This window comes from Taeniopygia guttata, chromosome 2, assembly GCF_048771995.1.
Source record: "Taeniopygia guttata chromosome 2, bTaeGut7.mat, whole genome shotgun sequence".
Taxonomy (NCBI): domain Eukaryota; kingdom Metazoa; phylum Chordata; class Aves; order Passeriformes; family Estrildidae; genus Taeniopygia; species Taeniopygia guttata.
In genome coordinates this window covers 31,917,093-31,940,267 of record NC_133026.1, presented here as the reverse complement: position 1 = coordinate 31,940,267, position 23,175 = coordinate 31,917,093, and the positions used below count along the sequence as shown (strand labels likewise).

Sequence of the window (23,175 nt, the reverse complement as noted above, 5' to 3'; positions counted from 1 at the left end):
ACTCTTCCTGTTCTGCCACTTCTCCTTTCAAGTTGGTCCCTTAAGCACTAGTAATCTTGATGTAGCCTGGAGTAACTCTTCTTCGAATGTGAAGACTAAACTCTTCTTAGAATGTGAAGATTTCAAAGTACATGATGGGATAATTTAATTCCATAATTCCAAAATGAAGTCACAGGTTTTCTGTAGTAACAAGCTTTTTATTTTGAAATAGATTTTCTGTGGCCACTTGCTAGAAGTTATACTTATTGTTAAAGATTTTGAAATAGATTACTTTTTTTTAATTTGCAAAAAAGGTTGTAACACTTCTAATTTGTTCAGTAAAGGCCTTTCCCTGCATAACTCCCCCTGCCATCTGTAGGAATCTGTAATCCCACAGCCCTTTGATACTTCTGAAGTTTGCTCTTAGTTCCCTACTGAACTGTATGTTTTTTGTATCCTCAACCCTCTTCCCTGCACCTAGGTTAAGCTTTACCAAATGTGTTTTTCCCCAAATCTCCTTTTGCCTAGGATGTTCCTTTTTGTGGTATTGCATGTTAGTCTTCCTTTCAGTCTTAAAACAGCATCACACGAAAAAGTATAGACAATTTTAGGCTTTGACCTGGACTGAAAAAGCTGTAGAGTATAAGTTCCTCAGATAGCCTCAGACAATATTTATTTTCCTGATAAAGCACCAGTGAAGTCCTTTGGAACAGCTCATGCACATATTTAGTCTACTTTCTCCTCTTTCCTATTGTATTTTTCGCTTTTCCTTCTTGCTTCAGCATTTGCAGCCTGTCATTCTCTCCAAGAGTTTATCCTGAAGAACAAGGTCACATGAAAAGCATCCTTACACTACTGCAAGCCAAGGCTACTCTGCAGCTTTGCAAAGGAAATATCAGCAAGAGTTTTCATCACCTTCATCTTTTTCCCTTCAGTAATCTGGAATACTTTTATATTGAATATACTGAAATAACTTATTTACATGAAATAGAAAATACTTATTTTTATCTGTGGATGATCTAAAAGATCAGGAGTGGCATGTCCAAGTTGTGGGAAAGCTGTGATAGCTATTCAGATTTTTTGTCTTGACCACAAAGTGAATTAGGAATGAGAATCTAGAATGGGATTTTTTGGTGCTGAAATGGGGTATATGTCATGAGATAACTATTTACAAATAGAATGGATATTAGGAGATGTGTGAGTGATCTGATCCCTACAGGGGACCATTGGCTCATGATGTCCCTTGCTCTGGAGCTTGGTGATGATGTTACACCTCAAACACAAATGTCCAGGGGAAGGGACTGCCAGCATTGCCACAGGGCCTGGTTGGCACCAAGTGCTGCCACACAAAGCAGATGATCCAGAAGCCACAGGGACAGACTTTCTGAACCACAGCTCCTGACGTCTGTAATGCCATCCTCAGTGACACAGCTGTCCTCTTCCTGATGTAAAAAAGGAACATGATTTCTTCAGCTATGCCTGATATCCGCACTATGGACAGTGTTGTGCCGCACTGTGGTATAGTGAGATGTACTGTATGTCAGCTATAATGGATAACAGGAATGAGCCAATGCCAGAGATGGTTCCTTCTCTGGGAGGGGAGACCGTTCCCACTCCTTGGGTTCCAGCTTCTTCAGGCTGATTCAAAGCAAAGCTGCTAAAAACTCCACGTGGTGTTTTACAGACTCAAGCCAAGGGGAAGCAGCTCCTCTCCCTGCTGTGGGACCGAGAGCACAGTGATCACACTCCTCTCTGCAGTGGGGAAGCTCTGGCAGGGGGATGGTCTCCAAGGTCAATTTTTGTGTTGGCTCTGAAAGGAGCCAGAGCAGGCCTCGGGCACCTCACATGGCCTGGAATTGCTCCTGATTGTTGAAGCATCCCTGTTTGCATCTCGATTTCCCCAGCTCCTTTCAGTGTGTAAGCTTATGTGCAGAGGAAGAGCCGCAAACAGGCGCTCAGGCCCGTGTCTCTGAGCCAGCCTGTGCACACCGCTGGTGGCTATGGGGTCGCACAGCAGCAGGACAGGTGAGGATGGCTACTGGACCTTTGTCCTCCAGCAAAGCTTTTTCAAGGAACGCTGTTTGGAGCCTTTAACTTCCGCACACGTTTTCCAGCACACAAGGATCTGGCAGATGTAATTACCTTCCTCTCAGGCAGAACTTAGTGCAACATGGCAGGAATGTGTTAAATGTTTCCTGAAAATAAATGAGAACTTCAGAAGACTAAGCAATAGAGCACCAGGAGAAAAAAACCATGCAATATTCTGGCACAAAACAACATGTTTAGGCATAGTAAATAATCTGTTTTACATAAATGATGTAGTTCATTCCCATTACAAAGAACCTTTCACACATGAACTGTGTAATTTCTCTCTGTTGACGTAAGACTTTCCAGTCTTTTGCATTTTATTCATTACTGTTAGTTTACAGTAGACAGATTTCATTTTTGACAAGTCACGCGCTATAGATGCAGTTTTTTTCCTAAACAAATAGTGGTACCCATAAAATTTAGCTTTTAGTGTTTTTACCATTGAGCTGCAACAGAAGTTGAGGTTATTGTTGTTGGCAGTTTTCTCTCATGTGATGTTTTAGATGTTTTTTAATAAAGGTTTTGCAAAGGACTAAACAGATGAAGGAGTTGGGTTTGGTTTAAATTACTAGGATGAAATTTCAGAATTAGGATGCTTATAGTATGTTTTAAGCAGAGAATCAGGGATTTAATTCACAGCTCTATTTGAATTTAGAAAGTGAAACTATTTAAATGTAGAATATCACATTACATCTTGCTTAAAAATCTATTTCTACATGGAGATTTTTAAAATATTACAGGATAGAGTTTTGCCACCTCAAGAAGTGTTCAATAAAATTGAGGAGATGCCAACAAAATGCATATTGTTGACATTCTCCATATTGCAAAACTATTTTAGTTATGGGTATTGTAAAAGCAGTGCCGGTAATTATGTTGCTGGGAACTGTGATTGAAAAGGATAATACAACGGGGATAATCAGACATGCCTCAGCAAAGAAAGGGATTAGAAGGAAACTGAAATCTCTCCTACTGATGGTAAATTCCTCATTCATGATTTCACCTCTTCTCATCATTATTTTTCCAGCTAGTAACTCCAGAAATGAAACTGCAAAGCTATCACAACATTGTGGATCTCCATAACCTAACAGATAAGCTCTGACAATAAAAATATAGTTGAAGAGGTTCCTGCCTTCACAGTTATGGACATAGTGCCAATTATTGCACAAAACTATTGTGTCTTGTTGCATGCTTTTGGGATAATCATAAGTAAATTTGGATTTCAGTTGTTTCATTATCAGTCACAGCCAGCACAGCTTCATGAGAAGAAAGTCCTTCTTATCAAACCTAATTTCCTTTATGACAAGGTAACCCACCTGGTTGATCAAAGGAAGCCAGTTGATGTGATCCTTTTGGAATTCAGTAGATCTTTCCATACTGTTTCTCACAGGATCCTTCTGGACAGAAAGTCCAGCACACAGCTGGATAAACACATCATGCGATGGGTGAGCAGCTGGCTCATGGGTTGGGCACAAAGGGTTGTAGGCAATCGGGTGACATCAGACGGGGGACCTGTCACTAGCGGGGTTCCGCTGGCCTCATCCTCAGCCCTGTGCTCTTCAGCATCTTCATTCATGGCCTGGATGCAGGACTGCAAGTTCACAGATGATACAAAACTAGGGAGAGCTTGAAAGGGAGGGAGGCCCTGCGGAGAGGCCTCAACAAATGAGAGGCCTGGGCAATCACCAACCACATGGAGTGCAACAAGGGAAGCACCGGATCCTGCACCTGGGATGGGGCAGTCCTGAATGTAAGTACAGTCTGAGGAGTGAGATGCTGGAGAGCAGTGTCATGGAAAGGGGCCTGGGGGTTGATGGCAAGTTAAACATGTCTCAGCAGTGCTCTGGCAGCCAAGTGTGGGGTGCATGAGGCACAGCATCACCAAGCCAGGCAAGGGAGGGGATTGTCCTGCTCTGCTGTGAACTGGGGTGGCTTCACCTCGAATGCTGGGGGGTGTTTTGGGTACCACAACAAGAGAAAAATATGAAACTGTTAGAGAGGCAAAGGAGGGCCACAAGGATGGTGAAGGGCCTTGAAGGGAAGCCATATGAGGAGCAGCTGAGGGCACTTGGTCTGTTCAGCCTGGAGAAGATGAGACTGAGGGGAAACCTCACCACAGTTACAATTAACCTTATGAGGGGAAGAGAGGGGCAGATGCTGATCTCTTCTCTGTGGTGACCAGGAACGAGGAATGGCCCAAAGCTAAGTCAGGGGAGGTTTAGGAGGAATATTAGGAAAAAGTTCTTCACCTAGAGGGTGTTTGGGCACTGGAATAGGCTCTCCAGGGAAGTGTTCACTTTGTCAGCACAAACCTGACAGAGTTACAGAAGCATTTGAGCAATATGGTGTGATTATTGAGGATGATGCTGTGCAGGGTCAGGATTTGAAATCAGTGAATCCTGTGGGTCCCTTCCAACTCAGCTGATTCTGTGATTATCTTTCTGGCACTTCTGTTGTTCAAGATGCAGTGAATGTATCATTTTTTTTCCCCCAGAAAACTCCTGGATTATTGTGAAGCAAAGTGTACCTCTGAATTTGGCAGGGACTGGTACATGAAAGCACAGCTCTGGTAGCAAGTATTCCTAGTTTCAGACCTCTTAGGTAAGGACAGTAACACACATATGAAGAAAAGCAAAGCTGGGCCCTTTAGTTTAAAATATGGGAAGAGGAGGTGACCCAGGCAGCCTTAAGTGGTTGGCTGCAATAGTATGCAAAGCTCTCAGCAAAATTTGAATGAAAGGCAAATAGAGGTTGGTAGGTGGAGAGGATGAAACATGACTTTGCAATGTTGGGTTGTGTCAGCCCAATACACTCATTGAAAAACTATTTCCTACACAAAGGAAACATGTTTCCTTCCTGGGAATTTTAATTAAGCCTTTTCATGGAGTATTGTGGGATGCAAGTGAGGAGGGAGCAGGGAAAAACAAGAATTAGGTGTGCATGGAGCTGGCTGAAAGGGAGAAAATGCTTCTGAGTGTTAATAAGCAGATGAGGTGAGGACGGAATTAATGAGCTGGGTGCTCTAATGGCAGCAAGTATGCTTTATGGAAATAACTGTGGAAGGGAAGAATGTGGTGTGTTGTCTATGGCAGGTGTGCTGCTAAGGTGATCTTAGAGTAGTCTAGTGAGGTATATCCAGCACAAAAGGGAGACTCTTACTGCTCTAATTCAAAGACATTTGTGAGATTTCACATCAATTTTGCATATGCTTCTGATTGCTCTATGTCAAACATAGAGCAATGAACTTTCAAACATGAACTATAACAGAAGGATGCCAATAGTGGTCAGAGGGATGGAGGGCTTTGTGCTGAAAAGGAAGTGGGAAGTGGATACTGTGTTTAGTCTAGTGAAAGAAAGCCTCAGAAGGGACTAAAACTGCTTCTTATTAGCAGTTTAAGTCCCAGAGAGGATGCCAGCATACTTATGGGATAATCTCGTCTTGAACAGAAATGTGTCTTTCAAGTAAGAAAGTGCTTCCTAGCCATGGAACAAATTTTCTAACCAGAAATTTTTATACAGTGGGACTGGTCAAGCACTGGCAAAAGTTCCCAGAGGCTGCTGAATCTCCATCCTTGGAGATGTGTTAAACTTGACTGGATAAGACATTTAGCATCGATCCTATTTCAAAACAGATATTTCAGTAATGGCCTAGCTAGCCTCCAGAGGTGCCTCCTACTTGAATGATCCCATGCTCCATTAGAACAAAAAAGGTCCGCAGCACATGAGTAAGAACTTAAAAGGCCATAATATAGGTTCCAAAAGATTCAGAGTTTTTTTACTGGAGAGCAGAGACTTGCCAAGTAATAAAAAAAAAGAGGTGATGAGAGCTAAAAAAGAAATCTATATTTTCAATAAGAAAGAGTACAACTGAGGCAGACTTCAGATATAGAAAAGGAGTGAGTGGAAAAGCAGAATTAGGATATAGAAAAAGAGTGGAGGGAAAAGAAAAAACTGAAAAAAGAACTAAAGGGAAGAAGGAGAGAGACAATGTTAGGAGATGTCCAGATTTGCTAAACAGTTCTGCAAAATTGAATTTGCTTGTAAGTTCAGCCTCTCCTAAATAATTTAGAAAGAGAAATGAAGTGGGGAAGCAGATGGCCTGGCCTTTATTTTGCATTGTGGAATTACAGAGCTTGCCAAAGATAGGGCTGTAGCCTAGACAGAGTCAGCAACAACATTTTTACTCAGCTGTCTATCCCTAACTCTTCATCTTCCCCAGTAAGGCTCTATGAGCCAGTAGGACCATCTCTAGGAGAGCGAGGCAATTGTTTCTTCAGACCCATCTATCCCTGAGACCAGCAGGAAAAATCCATTTCTTGTTTGTAATTCAGTTTTCTACCAGAGTCATTCCACTGAAATAAATGTAGGCAATTTGGCTTTTAGTTCATTAGACATGCCACTAACACATGAACACATGTGCAGGGACTGGGCTGATACTTTTCTGAACTAAATTGAAATATTATAATTTGAGGCCCAGGAAATTTTTTTAATGACTTTTTTTTTTGACATTGAAGTAGCAGGCAAAAAAAAAATACAAGGAGAAATATAAGTAATTTAAAAGATATTTTCATGTGAAAGTCTATCTTATTCACTGCATCTTTTTGTATCTGAAAGGAAAAGTTTCATGCTTTTGGATTGAGCTACAACTGCTATTTCTGATGGTAAAGAGTTACTAAGGCCCAGCCTACCCTAAACTCTGGACCCAGAATATAAGTATAAACCTTCATTGACTCATTATGCAATTCTCCTTGTACAGGCAAGCAAGTCTTGGCCTCTGTGAAGTGCAGAACAGCTGTACATGCAAGATATGCATGGTTCTACATCCTCTCCCTGCAGCTTTTCTCTGATTTTGCATTGTTTCAGCCTTGCACTGCTTTCTATCTCCTGGTACCCTGCAGTGTGCTGCCTCTCAGTGCCCATCCTGGGGGCTGAGTGGCTCAGCAGGTTGCTGGCAGCACACACTGCTGCTCTCAGCCTGCGTTGGGAGCTCTGCACACATCACCTGTATGTGAGCATGAGGTGGCAGATGCCCTGCTCTCCCAACACAGCCATGGGCAGGGACACAGTTCTGAGAATTGAAACAAAAACCTCCCCAGGGAAAAAAAAGAACACTCTAATTGTTTGGAAGTGCTCTGTATTCAATGCCCAGAGGCAGACAACAGTGGATGGACAGGATTCTCCCCAGTGACTCAAGGACTTCCGTGGCTCATTTGCTGAAGGAAGATGTGTCATGCTGGGGAAAGCATCACGTCATTCTGGGGGAAACATCAACAGCCACTTTTGAATGCTTGGCACCCGAGGATGTGACAACAGAAAAATGTGATAGCTTGGCAAGAGAGGCCAAGTGAAAACTGAAACATGTCTGTGCTTGAATGGAAGAGGGATTCTCACATATTTTCTTTCACTTCTCTTATACTCAAGTTTCCCTTTTCCATTATAGTCAAAAAGGAGTAACTATCTCAAAAGCAATTACTTCAATCAGCTGCAAATATACGCCTCTGACAATGTCTTTATATTGCACGCTTCCTGTCAGGACACTCTGTCTTTCTCACCACAGCTATAGTGAGTAGAATTGACACTCTGAGTAGCTGAAAATTTGCTCTGCTGCCTCTTCTAAACTCTCTGGTCTATGAAAATCACCTCTTGAATACATCCTTGCTACTATGCCTTCTAATATCTCCTTTCAGCTTTAGGAGCACTCAGTCACTCAGTTGTTTGGATCTATCTCTTGCAGTGTGGTTTCTGTGCCTACTTCCTGTTTTGGATCCCAAAGACTTTCCCTTATCTGATCCACCTTTTCTGGTGGACAGTCTGGCTGTGGCTTGACTGTCTCAGTGTAGGATGCAATGTTACTTGAAGGCAGTACTGCAAAACACCCAAAAAGCAGTGAAAAGAAAGCCGTACTATCTCCAGGATGCCAAGGACTCCTCCGCAGGAACTTGAATCCAGTGCTGGACCAACGCCTACAAAGACCAGTGCCACTTCAGGAGGTAAGGGTCATGGCTGGTGCACTACAGAGAAGAAGAGAGAGAGAGGTGCTTGGTTTGAACTTAGTGTGTATGGAGGCAGCAAAGGATGAGAAATGACTGTGGAGCTGTTTGGAAGAGAGGTCACAGGGACAGGGAGAGGTTTTGTTCAAGAACTCTATGAAGAATCAGTCATTGGCAACACCACCAGCCTCTTGTGGGCTGTATGGTGGATGGATCTCAGGAAGCTCAGGTACATCTGACAAGAAAGGATAATTTCTGCAGATGTCAGCTGCATTCCTGATGTTCAGTCACTATAGGGAGAGGCCAATATTTCTCAGGAGAAGGAGAGATTTAAATACTGAGGGAAACAAAATGAATGAAATGAATCAATGGTGGGCTGCATCTCTGTTGGTGAAGGTCCTGGAGGCTGCCAGAGAGTGTCTCTGGACAAGGACACTCAGACTTCTGTGTTACCAGAATATATGTGTCCTTACTTCAGGCTAAGACAAACATCACTCTCCAAAACAGTTTTTGGGCATGGTTTGGGGGTTAAGACCAATCCATGGCCACTCCTAAGAGGCAGTTTGTAAGCACCCAATCTAGTTTGGAAAGTGAGAGACTTTAGTAATGTGAATATGAGCTTCAGTGCCTGAGAATGATTTTAGTCACAATTCACTAGCAATGCTGAAGCATTAGCTATTTAGTAAAGTTTCTGGCACATAAAGTAGAGCAAGAAAATCCTGGCCAAACTGCCTAGGAAATAGTAAATCCTGGGCATGAAGTTCTTATAAGCTGGGGTAGAGTGGTTGGAAAGTGTCCTAGCAGAAAAGGACCTTGGGGTGCTGGTTGACAGAAGCTGAACCAGAGCCAGTGTGTGCCCAGGTACCAAGAAGGCCAATGGCATCCTGATGTGTGTCAGCAATGGAGTGGTCAGCAGGACCAGGGCAGTGATTGTCCCTCTGTACTCAGCACTGGTGAGGCCACACCTTGAGTCCTGTGTTCAGTTCTGAGCCCTTCAACTCAAGAAGGACATTGTGTGGCTGGAGCTTATCCAGAAAAGGGCAATGAAGCTGGTGAGGCATCTGGAAAACAAGTCCTGTGAGGAGCAGCTAAGGGAGCTGGGATTGTTTAGCCTGGAGAAAAGGAAACTCAGGGGAGACCTTATCACTCTCTACAAGTGCCTGAAAGGTGATTGTAGACAGATCAGGGCTGGCCTCTTCTCCCAGCAACCAGTGACAGGAGGAAAGGATACAGTCTTAAGCTGCACTAGGGGAGGTTTAGGTTGGAAATTAGGAAGAATTTCTTCCCAGAAAGAGTGACTGGGCATTGGAGTGGGTTGCTCAGAGAGGTGGTAGAGTCAATGTCCCTGGAGGTGTTTAAGGAGAGACTGGATGTGGCACTTAGAGTCAGGGTCTAGTTGACATGGTGGTGTTTGGTCATAGGCTGTACTTGATGAGTTCAAGGTCTTTTCCAACTAAATTGATTCTGTAATTCTCTAATTCTATTGAGCCAATTTACTGCACCAAGTGATGACTTCTTTGGATCCTACCTTGTAATTACCCAGACCCAGGACTCTATTTACCTCCTTTGCCATGCACTACCACAGCCTTTCTTTGTTCTTCTGACCAGTTGTGCCAAATACAGCTGGGACTCACAGTGCTCCAAGGGCACAGTGTAGCAAGGACCCATGGCCCAGGCACACCACTGGAATACATAGCCTGTGTTTGGAACACAGTGAACCCCAGCAGAGATATGGTTACATCACCTCAAGTGACAGATAAATCCTCCATTGTGTCATCTCGTGCTTCTGTTGTGTTGCCTTATGCTTACATTGGAGAAATTAAAGTCTTTTAGCACTGTTATTATTAGCACTGTTGGAAAAACACCAATGGTCTCTGGCAGGTTGGTCCTTTCTTTTGCCTCAGAAAGAGATATACTTCTCAGGGGAGGCACTGTCATCCGTGAAGGATGCAGGACACTCTTCCTGCAAGAGAAGGCAAGGGACAGTGTAGATCTTGGAACTTGGCTGCACGAGGCCTTTCCAGGACTGTCAGGTCTGAGGTGGCACAGAGTGAGAAGTTCTTTACCAAAATCTCCTTGTAAAAGGGGGCCAATTGAGCACACTGTTGCCAGATGTGGAAGTTTGAATGTGTTACAGCTGCTTTGTCAGCTTTGCTGCCTTGATTTCTAGTTGACAGGTGTTATAATAGTAGCATCAGTTGCTTCAGTGTAATTACCTGGGTTGGAAGCATAGGCCTTCCAAGGTCAGGGAAACTTCAGCTTCAAGACAGAAATTAAATACACACAGTAGGTGAAATACATGCCTAAAATTCATTGAAATTGTATCTATGCTTTAAATGTTTCCTTGATACTGCTTAATCCAGTCACCATTTCATTTATTACCTCATTAAATCCTTTTCTCTGGATTGAGCTAGAATCACAGCCCTGTAATTTGAGGTCTGAACTTCACACCTGAATGTCTAAAAATATCAAATTAGCTATTACAAACCCAAGTTAAATAACTTGGTTTTTCATTGCTGCTGCACAGAGTGAAGGAGCAGCAGGAAAAAAAAAAAAAAGAAAGAAAAATTATTAGGAGATATGTTTACCCTCCAGCTGGACTATGTTCTTGTAAAAGTGATAATCTGCGTCAAAGTGATCTAAACAGAGCAACCAGCAAAGGAAATTAAAACTGCCATTCTTTGACACAAGATACTGCTTGATAAGAATGCAGAACAGCTGTAAGCTAAATGAGCCACATAATACTGCATTTTTCATGGCATCCTTTACACAGACTTCACAATAATGTTACCAGCCTATGACTGTTGTCTAACAATTAATGGTTTGTGCTGGTAACTTATTTTTGCCATTTAAAAATGTAGTCTTCATATTTTCTTAAAAAAAAAAAACAGGATAAGCTGTAATTTGTAACTGCTTTTGGAATGTGAATTGCTTTCTAAGTCTTCTGACAAAAGAAAACACAGTTTCCAGGCCTAAATCCTAAAAAAGCAAAAAAATGAGAGAGACTTACTAGTTTTTTTGCATGAATGGTTTTAGAGAACAAGTTTTGCTTATTTATTTATATATTTATAGATAGATATAGATATACATAAAATATAAGTTAATACATATTTTAAAAAACAAAATTTAAAGAAAATATTAAACTCTGTCAAACAATTCAGTCAAACCCTATTCTCATTTTGTCCTGGCTGCTTACATAATTTTAGAAAAGATCTTGGCATGTGGAGAAGCTAAAGCTTTCCCATTTTAAACTGCTTTATCTTTCATCCATTTTCAGTAATTTCAGGCAAGTTTACTGGAACCATTTTCTGGGATTTTTTTGAGTTGCGAAAACACATCCCTCTGTCCCTCACTCTGCAAAAAAGACCCACTTCAGGCCCTGCACTGCATGGATCTTACCTTGAAAAAGAATTCCATTGCCTTCTCCTTTGGAGTTAAAGATGCATATAACATTCAGGAGCTACCGTGCAAGTTAGATAAATAAATGCTCTTTTTACTACTGCTCCAAGATGGGAAGAAAATACCCACCCCATGCCTTAGGAGAGAAGGGCAGTGGAAGTGCAGGCTGCTGCACCAGCTGGGGTGCTAGGGTGTGCACAGCTACCGAAGGGGCTGTCGGGGGTGAGTCTGCCTACAGATGGGAAGAGCAAGAGGATCCTCACCTCTGTTCTTCCCTCTCCACTGGAGCCTCCTCAGGAAAACTCACCACCTTTCTGCTTTATTTCCCAGCCTCTGAAAGAAGGGATTCAGCTAATCCCATTTGTCCACTTCTGTTGTGTCTTGCAGGTGGTTTCACAGCACGAGCCCTATCAGGAGGATACAATAGCAGTATTGCCACTCTCACACCATGCATTAAATAAACATCCCAAGGAGCAAGGACACTAAATATATAATATGGTTTTCATTTCCTATATTTGCTTTACTGAGTATATATTTTGCTTTACTGGGGCATATTTAGCTGTTGTTTAAACTCCTATCTATGGACATAAGACTTGACAATTGCTTCTTTATTATAATTATCAGTAGTATTATTATTAGTGAAAGTCCAGTTCATTTTAAGGACTCCAAAGCTTTAATAACACATGTTGGAGCCCTCAATAAAGTCGTGGGACCTCATGAGGCTCTAAAATGAGTAAGACTGCACATAAATGCTTGCCCTCTGTGTGTTTGTAGTTATTTCCCTGAAGATAAATTGCCTAATGAAGAAAACCTACGGCCTTTAAAACTGCTGGTTTATTTCAAAGTAAAATTACAGGGAACATTACTGTCAAAGCAAAGTTAAACATCCTGTCAAGCACGTGTAAGGACCTCAGGTCCCATTTCAACTGAGAAAACATCTTTGCTATCATTAGTGTAGTATAGCTGGGTTTTGCTCAGTAAAATGTCAAATGTTTCTCTTCTCTTTCTGCCATTCACAGTATGGATAAATTAAAGTTACATAAGATTCAAGAACTGAAAATATCTCAAGAAAATATAATTCTTCTTGGCTGCATTCAGAGTCTTGGGTTGTCTGAGGGAATCTGGGATTCTCCATTCCCTAATGTTCCTGGTGTGTTTGAGAATTAATAAACTAGTAGGGAGATATTTTCAAAAGCACAAATTACAGCCATGTGGCCATCTGCCATGGTTTTTACAACTCGTCTTGATTGGATTTCTGAAGACAAGGTGCTTCCTTTGCTCTTCTCCATGCTGATGCTCTGGCTGATGTGGTAGCTCTGGTAGTAAGAGCCATCGTCTCCTCAGAGCACTGTCCTTGGCAAAGTCTCACAAACCTCACAGATGAAAAGGTGAGATTCTTGCCTGGGACTGTGGGTGATCTGCCCTCAGGACGAGACCAGGAGCTGACTGGGAGCCTAAACTCACCTCTGTCTTTTTTACATCTGAGCATGATGACCTGCTGCTTTACTGTTGTGCTCTTTTGCCAGTGTCCTTCCCCAGCTGGACCACAAACTCATTCTACAGGTATTGCTGTCATGCTTAGGAAAGACCTCAAAGATTTGAGCCTCACATCAAATTGTGAAATAAAAGGCCAGAGCTACTCAGGACAACTCATATACATTCACCTCCATGTCACCCTCCAGAAGCCTCTGAGTTGGCTTGTCAGTCTTCTTGTTTGTTGTGTTTTTCTGGGTTTATGAATAGCCACTTCCATCAGCAAGCCTATGAGATATATGACGTACAGCAGCTTATGTGACAGAGGAACCACACAGAGACATGAATTCCAAGCTACTTATCGGGCAAAAGTCTGTATAGAGTTTTTCAAGGTTTTTTCTTTCTTTCTTTTTTTTTTTTTTTTAATTTCTTTGGTATTTTCTTGCAGTTTGTTCTGAAGTTTTGGGGAACAATGTCATACCTTTGGATCAAAGCAAAGGAATGGCACTACAAGTAAGTCAGTAGACTGGTGAATAGCCTATTAAATTTTTCTTAGACTGAATTTTGATGTGTGTTCAACCAACAGTAAGTCCCCAGTAAAGAGAAACACATGGTGAGGTATGGATTTCAGATAGAACAGTTTCCAGATCTGGTTCACGCCTGTGCTGCTGCTGGAGAGGAGGCAAAAGAGTGAGGGAAGATGAATAGGGAATAAGCAATGTGGTATAGGAAGGATTACTGCCATCCTTTTCTGTTTTGGCACAGATCTTTCCTTAACACATGGTAAGCTATGACCTGTGTTGTAACTAGTCCTGAAGAGGGGGTTACTTTTCTGAGCGGACTCGTAAGAGAAGCTACGTGCAGCTTTGAGCTTGCGTGCACAGCCGTCCCCAGGAGAGACACCAGTGAAGTCATGGCGGTCCTTGGATGACCTCTGGCAGTCTCGGTTGGAAACTGTGTTGCTCAGGCAGATTAGAAACCAGGGCCTGAGCCAGGCGCCTGACTTAGCTACATCTGTGAGTATGCATGCCTCGTGCTTGCGAAGTTGAATTTAACTCATGCCTCTAATTTCATCTGTAGGGAATGCTGACACTTCCCACAAACAGCTTCTTGGCTCATTGTTCGTCAGTGGCCCAACACAGCAGGGTGTTCTAAGACATTGCCAGGGTTTGTCAGCAGAATTTTCAGGAGAAAAACCCACCGGCACTGCCCATTTTAATTTCAGAAAATACCAGAGTGCTGAGCAATGAGGCTTGAAAGAGAAATACAGCAACAAGGAAAGTGATTGTTCACCATGACTGATAAAAATGACATTGCAGAATCTCAGCTTGAGTTTCATGGTCTTGCAGTAAATCCATGAATGCATCCAGTAAATAAGAGACCTCACAGCTTTTGCATATTACACTATTTCAAACTCATGACAGGATCATTTTGTCTCTACCAAATCCTACCTTTTCATGCTGTCTATCACACAAAGGATCCAGAAACATCTTGCAATTAGCCAGCTGTGACTAGGTCATGTAATCACAGATGCCTCAATGTCACTGTGTGTCACATTTCCCTTTTCTGCTATTTAGTTATATTTAGGTTTTATTTAGGCTCTTTATTTTACTTAGGTTCCCTTTCCTATTTACCTGCTGCCTATTGTCTGCATCTTGGGTTATAAAATCGGGGTAGGGAGTAGAGGGGGTGGAAGTTCTGGTGTAGAACTTCTGTTGTGGAACTTCTGGTGGAAGTTCTGTTATGTAACTTCACAGTGAGTTAGAGACGTGATATTTGCTTTTGGTTGGGGTCTTCAGAACTGCTGTGTAACATCAAACAGTGAAAACAAAACCACTGTAGGTTCATCCGATGGGTTTGGCAAAATTAACTTTTCCAAAAACATGAGCAGGACAGCCTAAAATTCTGAAAAACTCCTTTAACTCATGTCATGAGTTGGTACTCAGGTACCATTTATTGCTCTGCAGCACCACTTAAGAGAATCACATGGAGAGAGCATTTGGATAGCATCCTATCCTCACAATGCCTTTCTTGGGGGTGAGTCTTATTATTTTTCACTCCATGAGGTGGAAATCAAATTAGCCAATCATCTTGGAAACACATTTCATTGCTCCCGTGCCCTTGTTCTCTTTCTCTGAAAGGATAACATATGATTTATTAAAGGGTATCTCCTCTTTTTGGAGGCATCTTCCCCAGAAAACACTACATAGTATAAGGCTGTGGTGGCAGAATTTCTTCCTCTCATTTTCTTCTTTTTCCCGTGGAAAAGGTGGTGATCCAGGTCTATGTTACCATGAATTCAAACCACGGTACATATTAGAAGGCTCATCTGTGTTTCACTATTCTGTTTCACTTAGCACCATACAATAGGAGCTGCTGTAAAAAGATCAGTGCCAAAAAGCACTTCCCAAAAAGGGCAACAATGTAATCTGTACTTCCATTTCTCCTGTGCAATCAAAATCTAGCCCAGCTACACAAGGAAATATGTGGTAACTCTTTATAAGCAATCACTGCATACCTAGATGCTCAGATTGCTAAATGAAGGCAGGAAGGAAGGGTGAAAGCAGCAGCCCAAAGCCCAGATTTTCCTGACTCACTGCTGTGTCCCGGCTGTGTCCTCCAGCTGCTTCCAGGCAAGCAACATTTTCTGCTGAGTCACAGCATGACAAGGCATTTTCCCTCCGTGATTAATCCCTTCTCTAAGAGCAAACCTGCTTCTGATTTGTGCTCTCTCCTGCCCTGGAGAAAGTGCTTGGGTCATGGCAAAAGCAGATCTTTCTCCTTTTTATATCACTTCTCCTTTTTCCTGGATATTGCTCACACCTTGCTTTATCTCTGGAGTAGGGGAATAACCACAGCTGTCTTAGGGAATTGGCACTTACCTCACTTGCTATCCGTCTTATTAACCAACCTCTGCCTGAGAATGTCTGTAAATGGTCTTTATGGGGATTTTCTTTGGCACAGACTGCTGTGGTAGCACAGGACTTCTAATACTCCTGCTGCCTTTGCAGCTCTTACTGTATGTTGCAACAGCTTGCACAGCCAGTTTCCACACACTGTCGCTGGCTAAATCATTCTTGGCATCTGTGGATCAGCTTTCCAGAACCTGCAACCCAGCCCTGACTAAGCCAGGACAGGAATCTGGGTCCTGGGCTATGTTTTCTCATTCAAGTGTTTTGAAACATTTTGGATTTGACATCTCTGGGCTGACCTCGCTTGGGCCACTGAGGAGCACACCAACCTCCCAAGTAACAGAGCTGGAGGCACCTGTTTTCAGCAACAGCAAACAGTGTGTGCTGAAGCAGGTTGGGTCCAAAAGTAAACTATGAGCTTCAAATCCTGGTTTTAGTAAATCAGGTGCTCATATGGGTCTGTGATTTATTGTTCTATTGATCACGTGTTTCAGAGAGTAAAATGTCAGGGTTTTATATTTTTTTGATAAGATTCTGTGGAAAGCCCATCTAGTGAAATCTGTGAGCTCTCCTGTAATAAGATAAATCCGTGAGCTTTCCTGTAATAAAATAACATAGCTAAAGCCACAGAACATCAATATTTACGAGGTACACAAAGGCACCACAGCTTGGCCAAACATTTCAGACTGGAGGCCTGTGTTCTTGGAAGGTGTCATTTCTGGCTGGAAATAAAAGGCAAAGTTGCTTTCAGTTAGAATCTTGTAGCAAGGGCTTGATTAAAAAATTTAAAAACACAGAGCACTACTAGTAGGAAAACACAGGAAAAAGTGTTTTTGTGCAAGCTGGAGAGCTGTCATAATTTAACTGTATTTGAAACATGTTCCTTAATTTCCTTTCTACAAACTTGGTGTCACAATGGCCCTTTTGTCATATTCCCATGCTCTCTCCAGATAGTCAGTCCTGACACAAGGAACAGCTGTCACAACACTGCTACCAACAGTAAGTTAAGATGGATGGATATCTGGATGTGAGCTGAATCTACTGTGTCTGAGGTCTGCAGTAAGGTTAGCAGGACAGGAAGGGAGGGGGAAATGTGAATGAAATTTGGCAATTGTCATGAAATCTAAATATCTTAAATACGAACAGAAGAAGAAACAGAAACAAAAAGGGATTCTTTTTTATCACTTTAGACTACCTTGCCAAACATTGGATGTCAGAGTATCAGAGAAATGTAGACTCATTTAGGTTGGAAAAGACCTTGAGGATCAAGTCTAAGGATTAACCCAGCTTCCAAGTCCACCACTAAACCATGCCCTCAAGTGCCACATCTACATGTTTTTTAAGTACCTCCAGGTACGGTGACTCAGCCACTTTCCTGCACAACCTGTTTTAATGCCTCACAACCTTTTTGGTGAAGAAATATTTCCTAATGTCCAATCTAAACCTCTCCTGGTGCAACTTGATATTATTTCCTCCTTTCTTGTCACTTGTTACTTGGGGGAAGAGACCAACACCTACCTCAGTGCAACCTCCTTTCAGGCAGTTGTAGAGAGCAATAAGTCTCTGAGTGTCCAGGCTAAACAGCCCCAGCTCCCTCAATTGTTCCTTGTAGAACTTGTGCTCCAGACCCTTCCCCAGCTCAGTTGCCCTTTTCTGGACACTCCAGCACCTCAATGTCTTTCTTGTAGAAAGGAATCCAAAACTGAACACAGGATTTGAGGTGTGATCTCACCAGTGCCATGTTCAGGGGGAAAATCACTCCCTAATCCTGCTGGCCACAATTGCTGATACAGGCCAGTATGCCACTGGACTTCTTGGCCACCTGGGCACACTGATAGCCCATGTTCAGCCACTGTCAACCAGCACCACCAGGTCCTTTTCTGCCAGGCAGCTTTCCAGCCACTCTGCCCCCAGCCTGTAGCACTGTCTGGGGTTGCTGTGACCCAAGTGCAGGACTCAGCACTTCACCCCGTTATGTCATACTGTTGGCCTTGGCCCATTGATCCAGCCTATCCTGGTCCCTCTCCAGAGCCATCTTATCCTCCTGCAGGTCAACACTCCTGCACAACTTGGTGTCTGTGAGCTTGCTGAGGGGGCACTCAATCCCCTCATCCAGATCAATGATAAAGGTCTGGAACAGGGCTTGTCCCAACACTGAACCCTGGGGAACCACTTGTGATGGGCCATCCAATAAACCTTAAGAAGCAACAACTACAAAGCAATGAACTAGCGTAAGGTGTCACTGGAAGAGGGGTGTTACATGGACAGAAGTTCCCCAGGCAGCCTGGTATTTCAGCAAGATCTGCTGCTGCTGCTGCTGCTGCTGCTGCTGCAGAAGCTTGCACAGTTCTGCTGAAAGTGCTGCTGCTGCTTTCACATCCTGTTAGATTTCAGGAAACTTTGCTCAATCTTCCTGAAAGTGATTGACGTGGTTTCAGTCTCATTACTTTACATATACTTTGTTCTATTTCAGAGGAAAAAGTGAATAGGAATGCCTGTCCCTTGACCAGAAACCAGAAGTACCTGCTGAGAATGAAACAGAAAAGATAAAAAGGTTTGCAGCTGGCTAAAATGCTGAAGGCTATCACTGTATTTCCTGGGAAGCCTGTGAAGAGAAAAAAGGGAATGTTATCTCCTTAAATCCATTCCTAATTTCCTAAGGTCTATGATCTGATTTTCCACAGGCTGAAGATGACTCACCAAATAACTCACCCAAAGGTGTTCAGTGCCTCTTGAGAGCTGTGGCTAGAGAATGTAACATCAGGCCCCTAAAGAGAAAATGCCAAGAGAATACAGCAGTGACTGCTCACAGACCAAGGGCAAGAAAGAGCCATTGCTCACAGCTTTCCAGGATTGTGCAGGCTCCTCTCCCACTTCCTTTTTCTGTGAAGGAAACCATGATGAGCTTCCCCTGCATGAAGAAACAGTGACGCCTGGCTGACTCTATGGCTGCTAGCTGTAGGGATATTACAATAATTAATCAAACTGGCAGTCTCCAGTAGGTTATCTACAGCTGGTCCCTTCATTGTACAGGCAGAGAATTTAAAATGCAAGCTCTTTTGTCCAAAGACACAAAATGAATTAGTATCAAAGCCCACATGAAAATTCTTGAGGCCAAATGCTATTTTCAAATGCCCACGTTACCAGTTAGATGCATCATCAAAAGTATTTAACTGATGTTTTGTAGGCTCATGTCTTTACTGATAATTCAAACCATGAGATAATTTAAATTCCTATGTCTGATGTTAGAATTGAAGGTAAGTAAACCTTATGCCAAATGACAAAATGTAATGACCAATGACCCCGAACCCAAGGGTAATTCACTGCCTATTTTCTAGAGATGATATTACAATGACCAGGATTTCTTAAATAAGTAGCCATACCCTTGATTAATCTGCTAAATGCAAATATGCAGATTTTGCTGTGGTAACATAGGCTAAAAAATAGCCCAGACAACTCTAATCAGAAAAACAACAGGTCACATTGCAATTGCATAGCAGGCTTTTCTCAGCATCACCCAGAGCAGGGCTCATTACAACTGGATTCTTTACAAAACCACGCTTAATATTCACTCTATTATAATTGACTAACAGGTGTTTGCAGTTTAAACGTATGAGAACTGTGATAGATATTTTGTCATAGCACTAAATATTGTGTTCCATTCTCCCAGCTTCAGAGTTTGCTACAAGCCATATTTTTCCCTAGTTTTTAAAAGATCCTGAGCATAGTGAATTTTCTCTGGTAACGTAGGCTATATCTCAAACTAGTGGGATTGTAATAAGCTTCCAGGTCTTGTAGGCTAGAACAGAAGTGTAGATGACACTCTCTGAAAGAATTTATATGAATTAAAATTGGAAAATATTTAGCCTATATTGCAGTTCACAAGCACTATCACATTCCTCTCTGCAGCTGTGTGTTCAGAAGTCTATAACTGCAAGTCTAATCTTTCTTCTACTTTGTTTTTAATTATGGTTATTTTTGCTACAATGTAGCAGGGTAAGACACCATGCAAAACTGGACAAGACCCTACAAGTGTTTCGGGTTTGTCTGGAAGAACATGGAACATGGCTGTTTCCCATGAGTGTGGGTGATTGCTTCATCCCAGAACCAGCTTCCCTCTTATTTAATTACCATGTACCACACAATGTAACCACAGATTTTTAGATTGGTTTTGGGGCTTTGGGCCTTTCTGCTAGGAAAGTTTTATTTCTTCATATTTTCCCCAAAGCTTTAATCTTTCCTAATTCCCTTACACATGCAGGAGTGCTGAGTTTTAGCACTGGCTGACTGTCATGGCTTCACCCCAGCCAGCAGCCAAGCCCCATGCAGATGTTCTCTCATTCCCCTACATTTGGATCAGGGAGAGAATCAGAAGTGTAAAACCCAGAAAACTCATGGGTTAAGATAAAGAGAGTTTAACAGGGAAAGCAAAAGCTGTGCACACAAGCAAAGCAAAACAAGGAATTAATTCATTGCTGCCCTTGGGGAGGCAGGTGTTCAGCCATCCCTGGGACAGCCAGGCCCCATCACATCTAACAGTTACTTGGGAACACAAACACCACCACCCCAAATGTCTCCCCTTCCTCCTTCCTCTCCACTTTATATACAGAGAATGATGTGATGCCCCATGGTCTGGAATATCCCTTTGGTCGGCTGGGGTCTCCTGTCCTGGCTGTCTCTCATCACAGCCTCTCATCCACCCCCAGTCCCCTCACCAGCATGGCAGTACAAAAGGCAAAAAAGGTCTTGGCTCTGTATAAGCTCTGCTCAGCAATAACAAAAACGTCTTTATATTATCAACCCTGTGTTCAGCACACATCCAAATCACAGCCCCATACACACAGCCCCACAGCCACTGTGAAGAAAATTAACTCTACCCCAGCTTAAACTGGCCTCGTGTCACACTATTGGTCTTTGCTGATGAAACATTAACATTTCTCTCCTTAATGGAAAATTCTTACTGAGAAAACCTTCGTCAAATGTTAGTAGAAAAATTAATTTACTAAAGCTTATTCTAAGGAGATAACGGAAGATGCTTGTACCCTGTCACTGGAAAGTGGTGTAAAACTCCCCCAGTTCTCAATGAAACTCACCAAGGGTTTTGACAGCTCTGCATACATCAGCAGGAGAAATTTATGAGTGAAATGGCCTGGCTCACTGCCATCTCTTTGGCAGTTGATGCTGTTGCTGTATTTCCTTAGAATCAGTGAGATCACAGCCTCTAACCACTGCAGCTTCCCAGCTGGAGAAAAGGACACAGCCACTACATTTTTATAAATATTTAACTTAATATCGGTTAAAAGGAAAAACAAATTTCATGCACCAACACCCCATCTGAATTAGGATGCACTTTTGCTGGAGTGGTCCAAAATCTGTGTGCCCTTGTCATATCTTCCTATTTGACCACTTTTTTATTTTGGTGGTGATGGGGGCTGTGTCTCAGTGCCCTTAACATGGAAACTAAACGGTAACCAACCTTCATGAATCAAGCTTTTGTATTAGATTAATTACATCAAAGAACACAACTCTGGAAATCTGGATTTCAGTTTTGAAAATTTCATGGCACCTCATTCAGTGAATCCTACCCCTCAGAAACCATGTTTTCAATAACCTCCTGAATTATACTGGAGTTACCCTTGTAAGAAAGACATTTTCCTCTAGGAAAGGTGCCTTTGAATACTTTTCTGGAAATGATGGTGGAGCAGAAGCATTATATTACTGGGTCACTGGATCCCCAAACAAGCAAGTCTTTCCACTTCTGAATGTGTTGTGTTGTTTCTCTGCAATATATTCAACTCAGGTATTCTACTTACTGCAGCAGACATTGAAGGTAAGTGGCTAGTTTGACACCCAGAAGGCAGATAGGTAGTGAGCAGTTAGGAAGTGAAAAGTTTCTCCATCAGAGTTTTAGTGGAACAAGTCACAGACCAAGGTAGCACAGGGCCTGGAAAGGCTACCAAGCATTCCTGGTGTCCTCATCCCATCTAAGTCTCAGCGACAGAGACAAGAAAATGCTCCTTAATAATGTTCAGAGGCTACCTTATTCCATTTCTTTACGCACTGTCTTTTTTCCAATCTTCTTTTCCAGCCAGAACCAAATTGCAGCAATTTGATTTGGCACACCTTTGTTTGCCAAAGGTATACAGGGACAGTGGATGCTCTGAAATTTGTCTCTGACTTACTTCATTTCTCTGGGCTGTGCCATAGAGGGCAATACAGCAGGGGAATATGTCATCAAGTACAGCCTATGACCAAATACCACCATCTCAACTAGACCATGACACTAAGTGCCACATCCAGTCTCTCCTTAAAACACCTCCAGGGACATTGGCTCCACCACCTCTCTGAGCAACCCACTCCAATGCCCAGTCACTCTTTCTGGGAAAAAATTCTTCCTAATTTCCAACCCAAACCTCCCCTAGTGCAGCTTAAGACTGTATCCTCTCCTCCTGTCACTGGTTGCCTGAGAGAAGAGACTGACCTCACCTGCCTATAGCCTCCTTTAAGACACTTGTAGAGAGCAATAAAATCTCCCTTGAATTTCCTTTTCTCCAAGCTAAACAATCTCAGCTCCCTCAGTCACTTGTAAGATTTGTCCTCCAGACCCTTCACCATCTTTGTTGCTGTTCTCTGAACTCTGGATTTAACTTGTCACTGGGCTGAATAATCCAGTTGTACTCTGACTCTACCTTTATTCTCTTTTATACTGCCCCAAACATTGATGTAACAGTGACATCACATTTTGTGTGGAGCTACCTGTTGTTCCACCATGATTCATGTGCTAACGCCTGTTCTGCTCGGACCACGCTGCCTGTGTCAGGCTGTGAAGTCACAGCTATTTCCCAGGAACAGCTTAATTCCCTTCCAGCAGATCTGTATGTACTATCTGTTGGAAGCTTGACTCATCCCTTTCCTTGGCAAAAGCCCACCAATCTCCACAGCTTTTAGAAAATGGACAATTGAAAAATGTCTCCTCTCTTTAGGAGAAAACCAAATCCCATCGACAGCTGGTGAGTGATATTGTTGCCAAACTATTCCATTATTATGAGATAAAATAGTACAAGGATCACTCTTTGGTTCACTGTGGAAAAAAATCATGATATTATAATTAAGCACATTTTCAACATGGAATACAATATTAGTCACCTTTAAGCATGCTGCCTGTTCTGGAAGGGGAGTTCAGCACTTTTTACAGGGAAATGAGTGGGCTGAGAACCTACATGTTCACATCCTAATCTGTGGGCTGGCCAGGAGAGGAGCAGACTGAATCTCTTTGACCTCTGCTTAGAAAGGATGAAAACCCGCCAGTCTTTGTCTTGGAGGCTCTCGGAATGGAA

The 23,175-nt window shown here is 42.6% G+C and overlaps 1 long non-coding RNA gene across 1 annotated transcript; it reads left to right on the top strand.

The window, feature by feature from the left end:
- Nucleotides 1-954: 954 nt before the first annotated feature.
- LOC115493686 (uncharacterized) lies at nucleotides 955-21,889 on the top strand. The gene is made up of 3 exons (XR_005979479.2): nucleotides 955-8,054; nucleotides 18,312-18,392; nucleotides 18,523-21,889. It is a non-coding gene; the product is annotated as an uncharacterized lncRNA (long non-coding RNA).
- The last annotated feature ends 1,286 nt before the right edge of the window (nucleotides 21,890-23,175 follow it).